The 11,517-nt window shown below is 36.7% G+C and overlaps 1 non-coding gene across 1 annotated transcript; it reads right to left on the reverse strand.

The window, feature by feature from the left end:
• Positions 1–1,016: 1,016 nt before the first annotated feature.
• On the reverse strand, positions 1,017–1,123 carry LOC141722257 (small nucleolar RNA R71). Its single transcript, XR_012575277.1, has one exon. It is a non-coding gene; the product is annotated as a small nucleolar RNA R71 (small nucleolar RNA).
• Between the last annotated feature and the right edge of the window lie 10,394 nt (positions 1,124–11,517).

Raw genomic sequence — 11,517 nt, forward strand, 5'->3', positions numbered from 1 at the left:
CTTTTATCAGTTTCGTGTTATTCGATTAATATCATCAATGTTGCATGCTAAGGGTAATAACAATAACTATTGAAGGAAGTAGTAATGAAGTTGTGATCTCATGAGAGTTTTAATATTGTTAATTCGAAGTGTTAATTAAGTGATTAATTAAGTAGTTAATTGTAGTTAATATTTAGTTAACAATTCTAAGTGTTAGTGTCTTAACATTGAGAAGTAATCATACATTGGTGAGTGAGTTTAATTGAACAATAATTAGTTTGAGTCTCTGTGGGAACGAACTAGAAAGTATTCTATATTACTTGCGAACGCGTATACTTGCGTGAATATTAGCGCGTGTTTTCGCCCTAAAAAGTTTTTGGCGCCGCTGCCGGGGACTCGGCGTATTTGTTTAGTTTATGTACTTACCATCATTGGTCGTTAGGACTCATTGATTAGGACGTATTTGTTACTTATTGTTTCTGGTTGTATTTCAGGTACTTTAGCGAGCGTTTATGCAAACTCGTTCTCGTACTCGCAAGAGGACTTTAGATACAGCTGAGGAGACAGACGAAGTTCTTGATATTCCGGAAAAGATAGATTTTAAAGATTCAGATTCAGGAAGTGAGCAGAAAGAACTAGTAATCATGGGTGATCGTATTGTTCAGGCCGATCCAGCTCTTATGGACTTTTTTCGGCCTAAAATTGATGACATTCAGTCAAGCATTTTTCATCCGGCTATTCAAGCTAACACCTTTGAGATCAAGCCGGGCACTATTCAGATGGTGCAGAATTCTGTTTCTTTTGGAGGTGCTGCGACTGAAGACCCCAACATGCACATAAGGAATTTTGTCGAGATCTGCAGCACTTTCAAGTATAATGGCGTGACTGATGAGGCTATCAAGCTGAGGCTTTTCCCATTCTCACTGAGGGACAAAGCTAAGGACTGGTTACATTTTGAGCCAGCTGGGTCCATCACTACTTGCCAAGATCTTGCGTAAAAGTTTCTGGTGAAGTTTTATCCGATGGTAAAGACTGCTGCTATGAGGAGTGCTCTTACTCAGTTTGCGCAGCAACCTACAGAATCTATGTGCGAAGCTTGGGAACGCTACAAGGAAATGTTGAGAAAGTGTCCACATCATGGAATGCCCGATTGGATGGTGATCACTGGTTTTTATAATGGTTTGGGGGCCCAATCTCGGCCCATGCTCGATGTAGCAGCTGGAGGCGCCTTGTGGGCGAAAAGCTATACTGAGGCTTATAATCTTATCGAGACTATGGCTGCAAATGAGCACCAAAACCCAACTCAGAGGATGATGCCTGGGAAGGTAGCAGGTATTCTGGAAGTCGATGCAACCACCGTTATTGCAGCGCAGCTCCAAGCGCTGTCGATGAAGGTTGATTCTCTAGCTACATATGGAGTTAATCAAATAGCTATGGTCTGTGAGCTTTGTGCAGGTTCTCATACTACGGATCAGTGTTCTCTTGTCAATGAATTTGTTCAGTATGTGAACAATTATCAGTGACAACAGCAGCCTGTGCCAGCTACTTATCATCCTAACAACAGAAATCATCCAAATTTTAGCCGGGGTAATAATCAGAATGCTATTCAGCTACCATATCAGCAAGGTGTGAGTAAACAGTTTACTCCACCTAGATTCCAGCAACCACAGCAGTATGCTCAAAGGAAATCATATCCTCAACAGGGAAGTGCAGCTGCACCTACTAGTGCTGATTTTGAGGAACTTAAGCTGTTATGCAAGAGTCAGGCGGTTTCTATCAAGACCTTGGAAAATCAAATCGGTCAAATAGCCAATGCATTGCTCAATCATCAACCTGGAACACTTCCTAGTGACACGGAAGTACCAGGCAGAAAGGAAGCTAAATAGCAAGTCAAGGCTATTACCTTAAGGTCTGGGAAAGTTGCTGATGCTGAAAAGGCAAAAGAAGGAGAAGCTGAAGTTAGAGATGAAGAATCTAGGAAGAAGGAGAAAGCGGCGGAACCAAGGAAGACTACTGTTGAACACACTCTACCTGAGGGTAATATAGGGGAGAAACAGCTCTATCTTTGTAACACCCTCCAAATCCGGGGTATAGATTTGGGGCGTTATTAACAACAATTACCAACTAAAACTGCATAAGCGGAATATAAATATAATAATTACCCCGAACTATCACTACTCAGGATCTTTTAAGGTCTGAGTTTGAAAACAAGAATCACACACTACACTTTATTACAAACCCAACTAAATAAAACCTGTCTCAAGAACTATCTTGATACAAAAATTTATTATATCTACAGTTTCACTACACGACTTTTATTCAAACTACACAAGACTTTTATTCAACCCAATATTACTACATATCCTGCTACACCTGATCTGGCAATTCAAAGCTCTCTTCGGGAATAGGAAGGAACACTCTTGGTATAAGAGGGTCCCGCTGCTTGACTCGCTTCTTGACTATGCGGGTCCTGATAGGTTTCATTCTCTACCTTAACTGTAAAACAATAGGAGTAACAATAAAAAGGGATGAGCCAAAATTGCTCAACAAGCCTGCAAAAGTATATATATATGGTATAGAGAAAGAGAAATAAGAGAAACAATAAGCTGTTGGTTGTAACAACCATCTGTATCTGTATCGAATAGTAATTTGCCAATGATGGCGAGTGCCAAATGAACAAGACTGGAAACAAGAACCAATATATGCACTATAATCTGCTGATCAGTCAGAATATAGTGCGGATCTATACCCAACTGCATAGACCCAACCAACATAAGGAGTACTCAGGCAACTATGGCCTATTAATTAATGGTTTGGGAAAAACCCAGCCTTTATAGTAACCATCCAGTCCAAGGCTGAGCATCCGGAACAATCGGTATGCTATTGATATATCCCAACACCAGGATATACCAGAGTATATGTAGGGTAAAAGAATTGAAATATGAACAGGGAATTCAATAAATTGGGTAAATCAAGAATTGAAATGAAACTGGAACAAGTAATAATAAATGGATAACAGTGTATATGAACAATGATTATCAAAGAGAATTGATATGATAGAAAAGAAATATAAATCACTATTCTGAATTTAGAATAGGGGAAAAACTTGCCTTGCGCGTACTTAACCTGGTTTAACTCACTGCCTTCTGACCCTAGCTTGCTCTGCCTTGCTAACACTGAACAAATCATTGAAAGATAGGTGTTTAGATAATTTACTATATACGTGTATCTTGAATTGATATCACGTAACCTTATCAGTTTACCCATGCGTTTCTATCTAACTCGTATATATACATATACATTTATACAGCACGTCTATTCACAGAATCATATAAAGCACGTAGCACATAAAGTACATAATTAATTTCTAGATTTATAATTATTTTTAGAATCAATTCTAGGCTTATACCTGCGTTAACTAGTCTTATCTGATTTTATTATAATTTTTCGGGATTTATTCGGTTCAATTATACCCCTACTAGGACCTACGAACTATCAATTATCACCAAACTACTCTCTTTTGGAAGAATTATAACTTACAACTATTTTTATTATATTTGTCTCATTTTTCTGAGTCTAGGGGTCTTCGTTTCACTCAAATCGGATTAACGGTTGAATTATTATCAATTAAACACTGATAATTCAATTTATTGGTCAATATAAATAATTATTGCAACCTCTTAAATCCTAAAATAATTTTTAAATAATTATTTAAGAAAAATCAAAGTCAAAAATAATTTTTTTATAATTTTTGGAGTTAAAACGAAGAAGTTACGATTTATTGAAAATTATGTAATTAATTATCGAAATAATTAATCAATTTTTAAATATTTAATAAATAAATAATTAATATATAATTAATAATTACTTATTTAATAATTTAAAATAATAAATCCCTAATTATTAGGATTAATCATAATTTATTATAATATTTATAACTTATCGATATTTATTTGATTAGATCGATTATTTACAAATAATCAATCAACTTAATTAACTGATACGCTATTTATCGAATAGCTACGAATTATTCGAATTATAGATCACTTAACGATTAATCACTCGTATATTCACGAGCCACTCGCAACTCCCGCATAATTATCGATCTATTAGATTATTATTGAAACTCGTACGATTCGCTAAACAGATAATTACCGATAACTATTTATACGATACGAATAATTATTACAATATTATTCGATTAACTAACGCTCGAATAATAATTCTAATTATCAAATCATTATTCGCACTATTAACTAATTATTAGATTATTAATTACCTCACTTAATTATTTCTAATCTTTATTTACTAATTAATTACCTAATTATTAATTAATTACCCAATTATTAATTAGATAATTAATAAATAATTAGATAAATAATTAAATATTTAATTAAATAAATAAATTTGAATTTATAATTAAATAAAATAATTCAGAAATTATAAATACTATTTTTCAGAATATAAAACTAATTTTTAATTAATTTTTAGAATTATTAAAAACTGATTTTAATTACTAAAATATAAATAATTAGTTAATTTAATCAAAAACACAAAAACAGAAACAGGGGTTGGGTTTTTAGGATCAAACCTGGGTCGTTTCCGGGTTGCAAACCGGGTCGACCTCGGGTTATCGGGTCACGAAGAACAACCCGAATTGCCCAGCAACTCCGACGCCGGTGACGATTCCCGACGATAATCCGGCGACCAAAACACTTGATTCCAGTCGATTCTCCTGCGTTTTCGAAGCATAACAACACCACGACGTCTCCCCCAACCTTTCTCCCTCGTCTTCGTCGAACACGACGCCGGAACCGCAAAGAACAGCGGCGGCGTCGTCGTTTTCCGGCGATGCTAAAACGGACTTCAACAATCACAAACCCGATACCAAACGACAGGAAAAACGACGATCTACACGACTATGCTAACAGAATCATCAAACAATCAACAGAAATCAAAACCCGAATTTAAAGATTAAACCCGAAATAACAAATCAAAAATCAAGAAATCAATCAACAAAAACGTTGACATAATCATAAACTACGAATCACCAGCTTCAATTTGACTACTTACACGCTCGATTTGGACTCCGGAATCACGATGAAATTCGACCTTGATTCTCCTGCTCTGTTCTTCACAGAAACCCTAACCCTAATTCCTTTTTTTTTCTTTTTATTTTCTGATTTTTAATTGTAATTAACTGAAAAATTAATAGCAAATCAGGTTTTTATATTTATGAAAATAATACTCCTAAGTAAAATTAAGGGTCTAATTATACTCCTATTAAAAATATTTGGCCCCAATTTTTATAATTTTTGGGTATTAATATTGAATTTTTAAATATCCAATAAATACAAAATAAATACTAATAATTCCCAAAAATTGTGAAAAATACAAAAATACAAAGAAAAATGATATATGATAATTTCATGATCATATAAAAATAAAAATGTAATTTTTGTGGGGTTTTTGGTACCCGAAGGGGTCCGGAAAAGTTGTTTTTCGCGAAAAAGGTCAATTTGTAAAACGTCTAGGGGTTCAGAATAGCGATATGGGATAGGACATTTTTGGCAAAATAGGGCCAATGATTTTTGTTTGAAATACGGGCTTTTAAAACATAGTTTTGAGCTGTAAAGGTTTTGATATAATATATATATAACTGATGATAAAATGCTCAATAAATATCCAAAACACGTTTGGATCAAAACAGCCAACACATATCACATAGCAGTTAGGGTTTAATGACTTAACACATTTAACCACATAATAATACACATAATTTATCATTATTATAATATAATACAAGCATAATTCCTCGGTCGTTACATTCTCCCCCCCTTTAACAAGATTCTGTCCTCAGAATCACATTATGCAAATAACTGAGGATACCTTTCTAACATTTCACTCTCAAGCTCCCAGGTTGATTCTTCAACCACTGGGTTTCTCCATAAAACTCTCACTAATGACACAGAATTATTTCTTAATATCCTCTCTTGCCTATCTAAAATTCTTATTGGCTGCTCTACATATGACAAATCTGCCTGAAGTTCTACTGGTTCATATTCTATTACATGCCTTGTATCAGGATTATACTTTTTAAGCATAGATACATGAAATACGTTGTGAATGTGCTGCATATGGGGTGGTAGAGCTAACTCGTACGCAACCTTCCCAATTTTCTTCAAAATCTCAAATGGTCCAACGTATCGTGGCTTCAATTTTCCTTTATTGCCAAATCTGGTCACTCCTTTCCATGGCGATATTTTGAGCAATACGCGTTCTCCTTCCTGATAGTCCACATCCTTCCTTGCTTGGTCTGCATATCTGCTTTGCCTGTTTTGTGCTGTCTCGATTCGTTTTCGAATGAGTTTAATCTTTTCTTTTGTCTGCTGAATTAATTCTGGACCCAAAATCTTGCGTTCTCCAACTTCATCCCAATGCACTGGTGATCTGCATTTCCTTCCATATAATGCTTCATACGGTGGCATTCCAATACTGGCGTGATAGCTGTTATTATAAGAAAATTCCATTAGGGGTAAATGTTCATCCCAACTACCTTCAAAATCGATCGCACAAACTCGTAACATGTCTTCAATCGTTTGAATTGTCCTTTCACTTTGACCGTCAGTTTGCGGATGATAGGCTGTACTCATATTCAACTTCGTTCCTAGACATTCTTGGAATTGTCTCCAAAATCTTGAATTGAAACGAGGATCTCGATCCGATACAATTGATACTGGTACTCCATGACGCATCACAATTTCTTTAAGATATAAATGCACTAGCTTGTCCAATGAAAATCTCTCATTAATTGGAAGAAAATGTGCTGATTTCGTCAATCGATCAATAATAACCCAAATTGCATCGTGATTGGCTTTCGTCCTTGGAAGTCCCACTACGAAATCCATCGCTAGATGTTCCCATTTCCATTCTGGAGTGTCTAATGGTTGCAATAACCCACTCGGACGTTGATGCTCTGCTTTAACTCACTGGCATGTGTAGCATTTACTCACCCATTCTGCTATCTCCTTCTTCATATTCGGCCACCAAAAGTTTTCCTTCAAATCGCGATACATTTTCGTGCTTCCTGGATGAATGGAATACTTCGAATTGTGCGCATCTCGCATAATTTCTTCTTTTAATTCTACCACGTTAGGGATCCAGATTCTTGACGTAAAACGTAAAATTCCTTCATTATCTTTCTGAGTTGTAATCTCTTCTCCTGTTAAGTTGTCGTCTTGACTCATCACTTTATCTTGACAATGGCGAATCTTTTCTAGCAACCCTGGTTGAAAAGTCATAGCGTAAATAGTTCCTGCAGATTCATGAGGAATACGAATCTCAATTTCCAATTTGTCGAATTCTTTAACCAATTCTTCACATGAAGTTAACCGATTCAATCTTTCTTTTCTGCTTAGTGCATCTGCTACAACATTTGCTTTTCCTGGATGATAACTGATTGTAACATCATAATCTTTAATCAATTCCAGCCATCGACGTTGTCGCATGTTCAGTTCCTTTTGCGTGAAGATATACTTCAGACTTTTATGATCCGTGTAGATTTCGCATTTTTCACCATACAGATAATGTCTCCAAAGCTTCAATGCAAATACAATTGCTGCCAATTCCAGATCATGCGTAGGATATTTCTGCTCTTGAGGTTTAAGTTGTCTCGACGCATATGCAATGACGTTACCATGTTGCATCAACACACATCCTAAACCACGATATGAAGCGTCACTGTAAATAACAAAATTTCCTTGCTCGTCTGGCAGTACTAATACTAGTGCAGTCACCAACCGATTCTTCAACTCTTGAAAACTTTCTTCACATTTACTATTCCATTCGAACTTTTCACTTTGTCGAGTTAATTTGGTCAACGGTGTTGCTATCTTCGCAAAATCTTTGACAAATCTTCGATAATATCCTGCCAAACCTAAGAAACTTCGAACCTCTGTCGGCGTCTTTGGTCTTTCCCAGTTCAACACAGCTTCAATCTTTGCTGGATCAACTTGAATGCCTTCTCTGCTGATGATATGCCCTAGAAACTGCACTTCTTTCAACCAAAATTCACATTTTGAAAATTTTGCATAAAGCTGCTCCTTTCGTAATATCTCCAATGTCGTTCTTAAATGTGCTGCATGCTCTTTTCCCGTCTTTGAGTAGATCAAAATGTCATCAATAAATACAATGATAAACTTATCCAAATACTTCTTGAATATTCGATTCATCAAATCCATAAACGCTGCAGGTGCATTCGTTAATCCAAAATCCATCACAAAAAATTCATAGTGTCCGTACCTCGTTCTAAATGCTGTCTTTGGAATATCTTCGGCCTTGATCTTTAACTGATGATAGCCTGATCGTAAGTCGATTTTCGAAAACCATGCTGCTCCTTTTAATTGATCAAATAAATCATCGATGCGAGGTAAAGGATATTTATTCTTGATAGTTAACTTGTTCAGCTCACGATAATCAATACACAGTCGCATACTACCGTCCTTCTTTTTCACGAACAATACTGGCGCGCCCCATGGGGATACACTTGGCCTTATAATTCCTTTGTCAAGAAGTTCTTGCAACTGCTTTGCTAATTCTCTCATTTCAACAGGTGCCATTCGATATGGAGCTTTCGAAATTGGTTCGGTCCCTGGCGTCAAGTCAATAGTAAACTCGATTTCTCGATCTGGTGGAAGTCCTGGTAATTCGTCTGGAAAAACATCAAGAAATTCACAAACTACAGGAATATCTTCAATCTTCAAATTTCCCTTATCCGCATCCCGTACATAGGCTAAATAAGCTTGACATCCTTGACGTAGCAATCTTCTCGTCTGCATTATTGATAGGAATTTCTGCTTTTGCTTCTCACCTTTAAATATTACCGTTTCATTTTCTTCAGTTTGCAATTTCACTCTCTTATTCGCACAGTCAATTTGAGCATTATTACTAGATAGCCAATCCATTCCTAGAATAACATCAAACTCCCCTAATCTAAAAGGTATCAAATCAACTGAAAAATGACATCTTCCTATCTCAATATCACAACTCGGGCATACTCGATCTACTGCAACCTGATCATTATTCGCTAATTTTATGACTAATACTTCATCCAACCACTGAACCTCACAATCTATCTTAGAGATAAAAGCTTCAGAAATAAAAGATCTAGTAGCTCCTGAATCAATCAATACCAAAGCATTTACGGAATTTACAGGAAGTGTACCTGCAACCACATTCGGACTCTGTACCGCTTCCTTCATTGACATGTTGAAAGTCCTTGCTTTGGGCTGATGTTGCTGTGGTAATGGAGGTGGAGGTAATGCTAAAACTCTTGGAATACTAGCGGCCATTGCAATTCCTCTGCAGTCTCTGGCGATATGTCCTTTTCTCCCACATTGAAAACAAGTAACTTGCTTTTCCCATCGTACATTCTCCAGAATAGTGTCCCCTTTGCTTACATTTGAAACACGTGACATTTGGCTTGTTGCAAATTCCCGTATGCTTTCTACCACACTTTTTGCAATCAGCTACAGGCGGTCGAATAAGCCTTTGCTGAGTTGGGGCAGGTAGTCGATTACCCATCCTCTGGTTGTTTTGTTCTGGCCTCCTAAAGTTTACTTTTCCTCGAGCTTGAAATCCCGGCCTTTTGTTGAAACGATTCTGAAAATTCCCTGGTCCTTTCTCTTTCTGAGCTGCTTCACTTTCTCCTTCAATAATCATAGCCTTTTGAACAACAGCCGTATAAGTTGTCAATTCAAACACAGCTACCCTGCTACGAATCCATGGTTTTAGTCCTTGCTGAAATCTCTTGGCCCGCTTCTCGTCCGTATCCACCTGCTCTGGAACAAACCTTGCCAATTCAGTAAACTTGGTCTCATAATCCGTAACCGATAAGTTGTCTTGTTTCAGCTCCGGGAACTTGATCTCCATCTGGTTTTTCATAAAACGAGGAAAATATTTCTCCAAGAAAAGATCAGTGAATCTATCTCAGGGCACCACACCTTCTTCTTCCAAAGCTTTCTTCGATTCCCACCAGTAATTAGCTTCGCCTTTCAGGAAATAGCTAGCAAAATCCGTCTTCTGCTCTTCCTCAACCTTTACCAACGAAAAAGCCTTTTCCATTTCTTTCAGCCAAGCTCTCGCTTTTGTAGGATCCGTGGAACCCATAAATTCCGGTGGCTTCACCGACTGAAATTGCTTGAAAGTGGTCGTAGGCGCTGCTGGTGGTACTTGATGTCCTGGATGAGCGGCTTGCTGTAACATCTGTTGCTGGAACTGCTGCTGTTGCTGCTGCATTTGTTGTTGCATCATCAACATTTGCTGTTGCATGAGATTAAACATCTGATCCATCTGTTTATTATTGTTTTGGCCCTCGGTGTTCCCATTCGATGAATCGGGTTGTGCTTTTCTTTTAGGTGCCATCTTTCTGGTAAATAAACAATGGTCTTCTTTAATAACAGTATATTAAACATATATTAAAACAGTCGATTTGAGGAAATAAAATAGCTTATTAAATAACTGAATAGATAAAACAGTATTATTTTTTTTAAAAAAAATAAGGGTACAACATGATCGTAAATAAAACTACATTTGTAAATATGCAATGGTACTGAAATAAATATAAATGCTTAAATAACTGGAAATAAAATAAAGAAACGTGCAAAAGATCATCTCGTATATATACATGTAGAACACCAGCTACAGGTGTCAGTGCTTGATACAAAAACCTATGATATAACAGTCATACTGCTACTACTACTATCGGTCAAAGTCAGTAACTACACTCATACACACTAGTCATACAATACTATGCTGCCTCTATCTACAAAATATACATAATACCACACTCATTGATCTGCTGGTCTCAAAATCCTGGTGGTACGTGGCTCAACTCCTCCTGCAATGCCTCTAGCACTGCCTCGGTAAGTCCCAATGCTCTGCGATATGCTGTCTCCGCACTAAGATCCTGCTGTCTCAACTCAGTAAGCTGCTGCGAACTAACCCAGTGAATATGATGTATGTAACACCCCCAGATCCGGGGTCGGGGATCCGGGTAGTCACGAGTTCCATTTCCCTTAATAACACCCAATCTTAATAATTACTCAACTACTCTGTATTGTGACCCCACAATAAACACACACACCACAAGTTATAGTCTCAGAGATGAACATCCAAAAATAACCACAAGTCTTTGAATCCACAATTTAAAAGTTATTACAACCCAAAATGATTACTTGATAAATTTACAGTTAATTGCCATTATCTGCCACAAGTTATAATTATACATAATTGATTCTCAAAAGTAGATGGTCTGATCTACAATAGATCTACCTCTGCAGCTATAGCAGCTATGTTAGGAATGTATGTGCATTAGTTTGATGATATGTTTAACAAAATCCTTAAGTAGAAATTTAGTGTCTGTAGCCTCAACGGATAAGACCACTTTGGCTATCCGTTGATGGTGTAGCTTTACTTAGAAATAAGTCTAGTGTTGTAGCATATTTCAGTCTCTGTATTTAAAATGTAATTCTTGGAAGT

Source organism: Apium graveolens, chromosome 4, assembly GCF_009905375.1.
Source record: "Apium graveolens cultivar Ventura chromosome 4, ASM990537v1, whole genome shotgun sequence".
NCBI lineage: Eukaryota > Viridiplantae > Streptophyta > Magnoliopsida > Apiales > Apiaceae > Apium > Apium graveolens.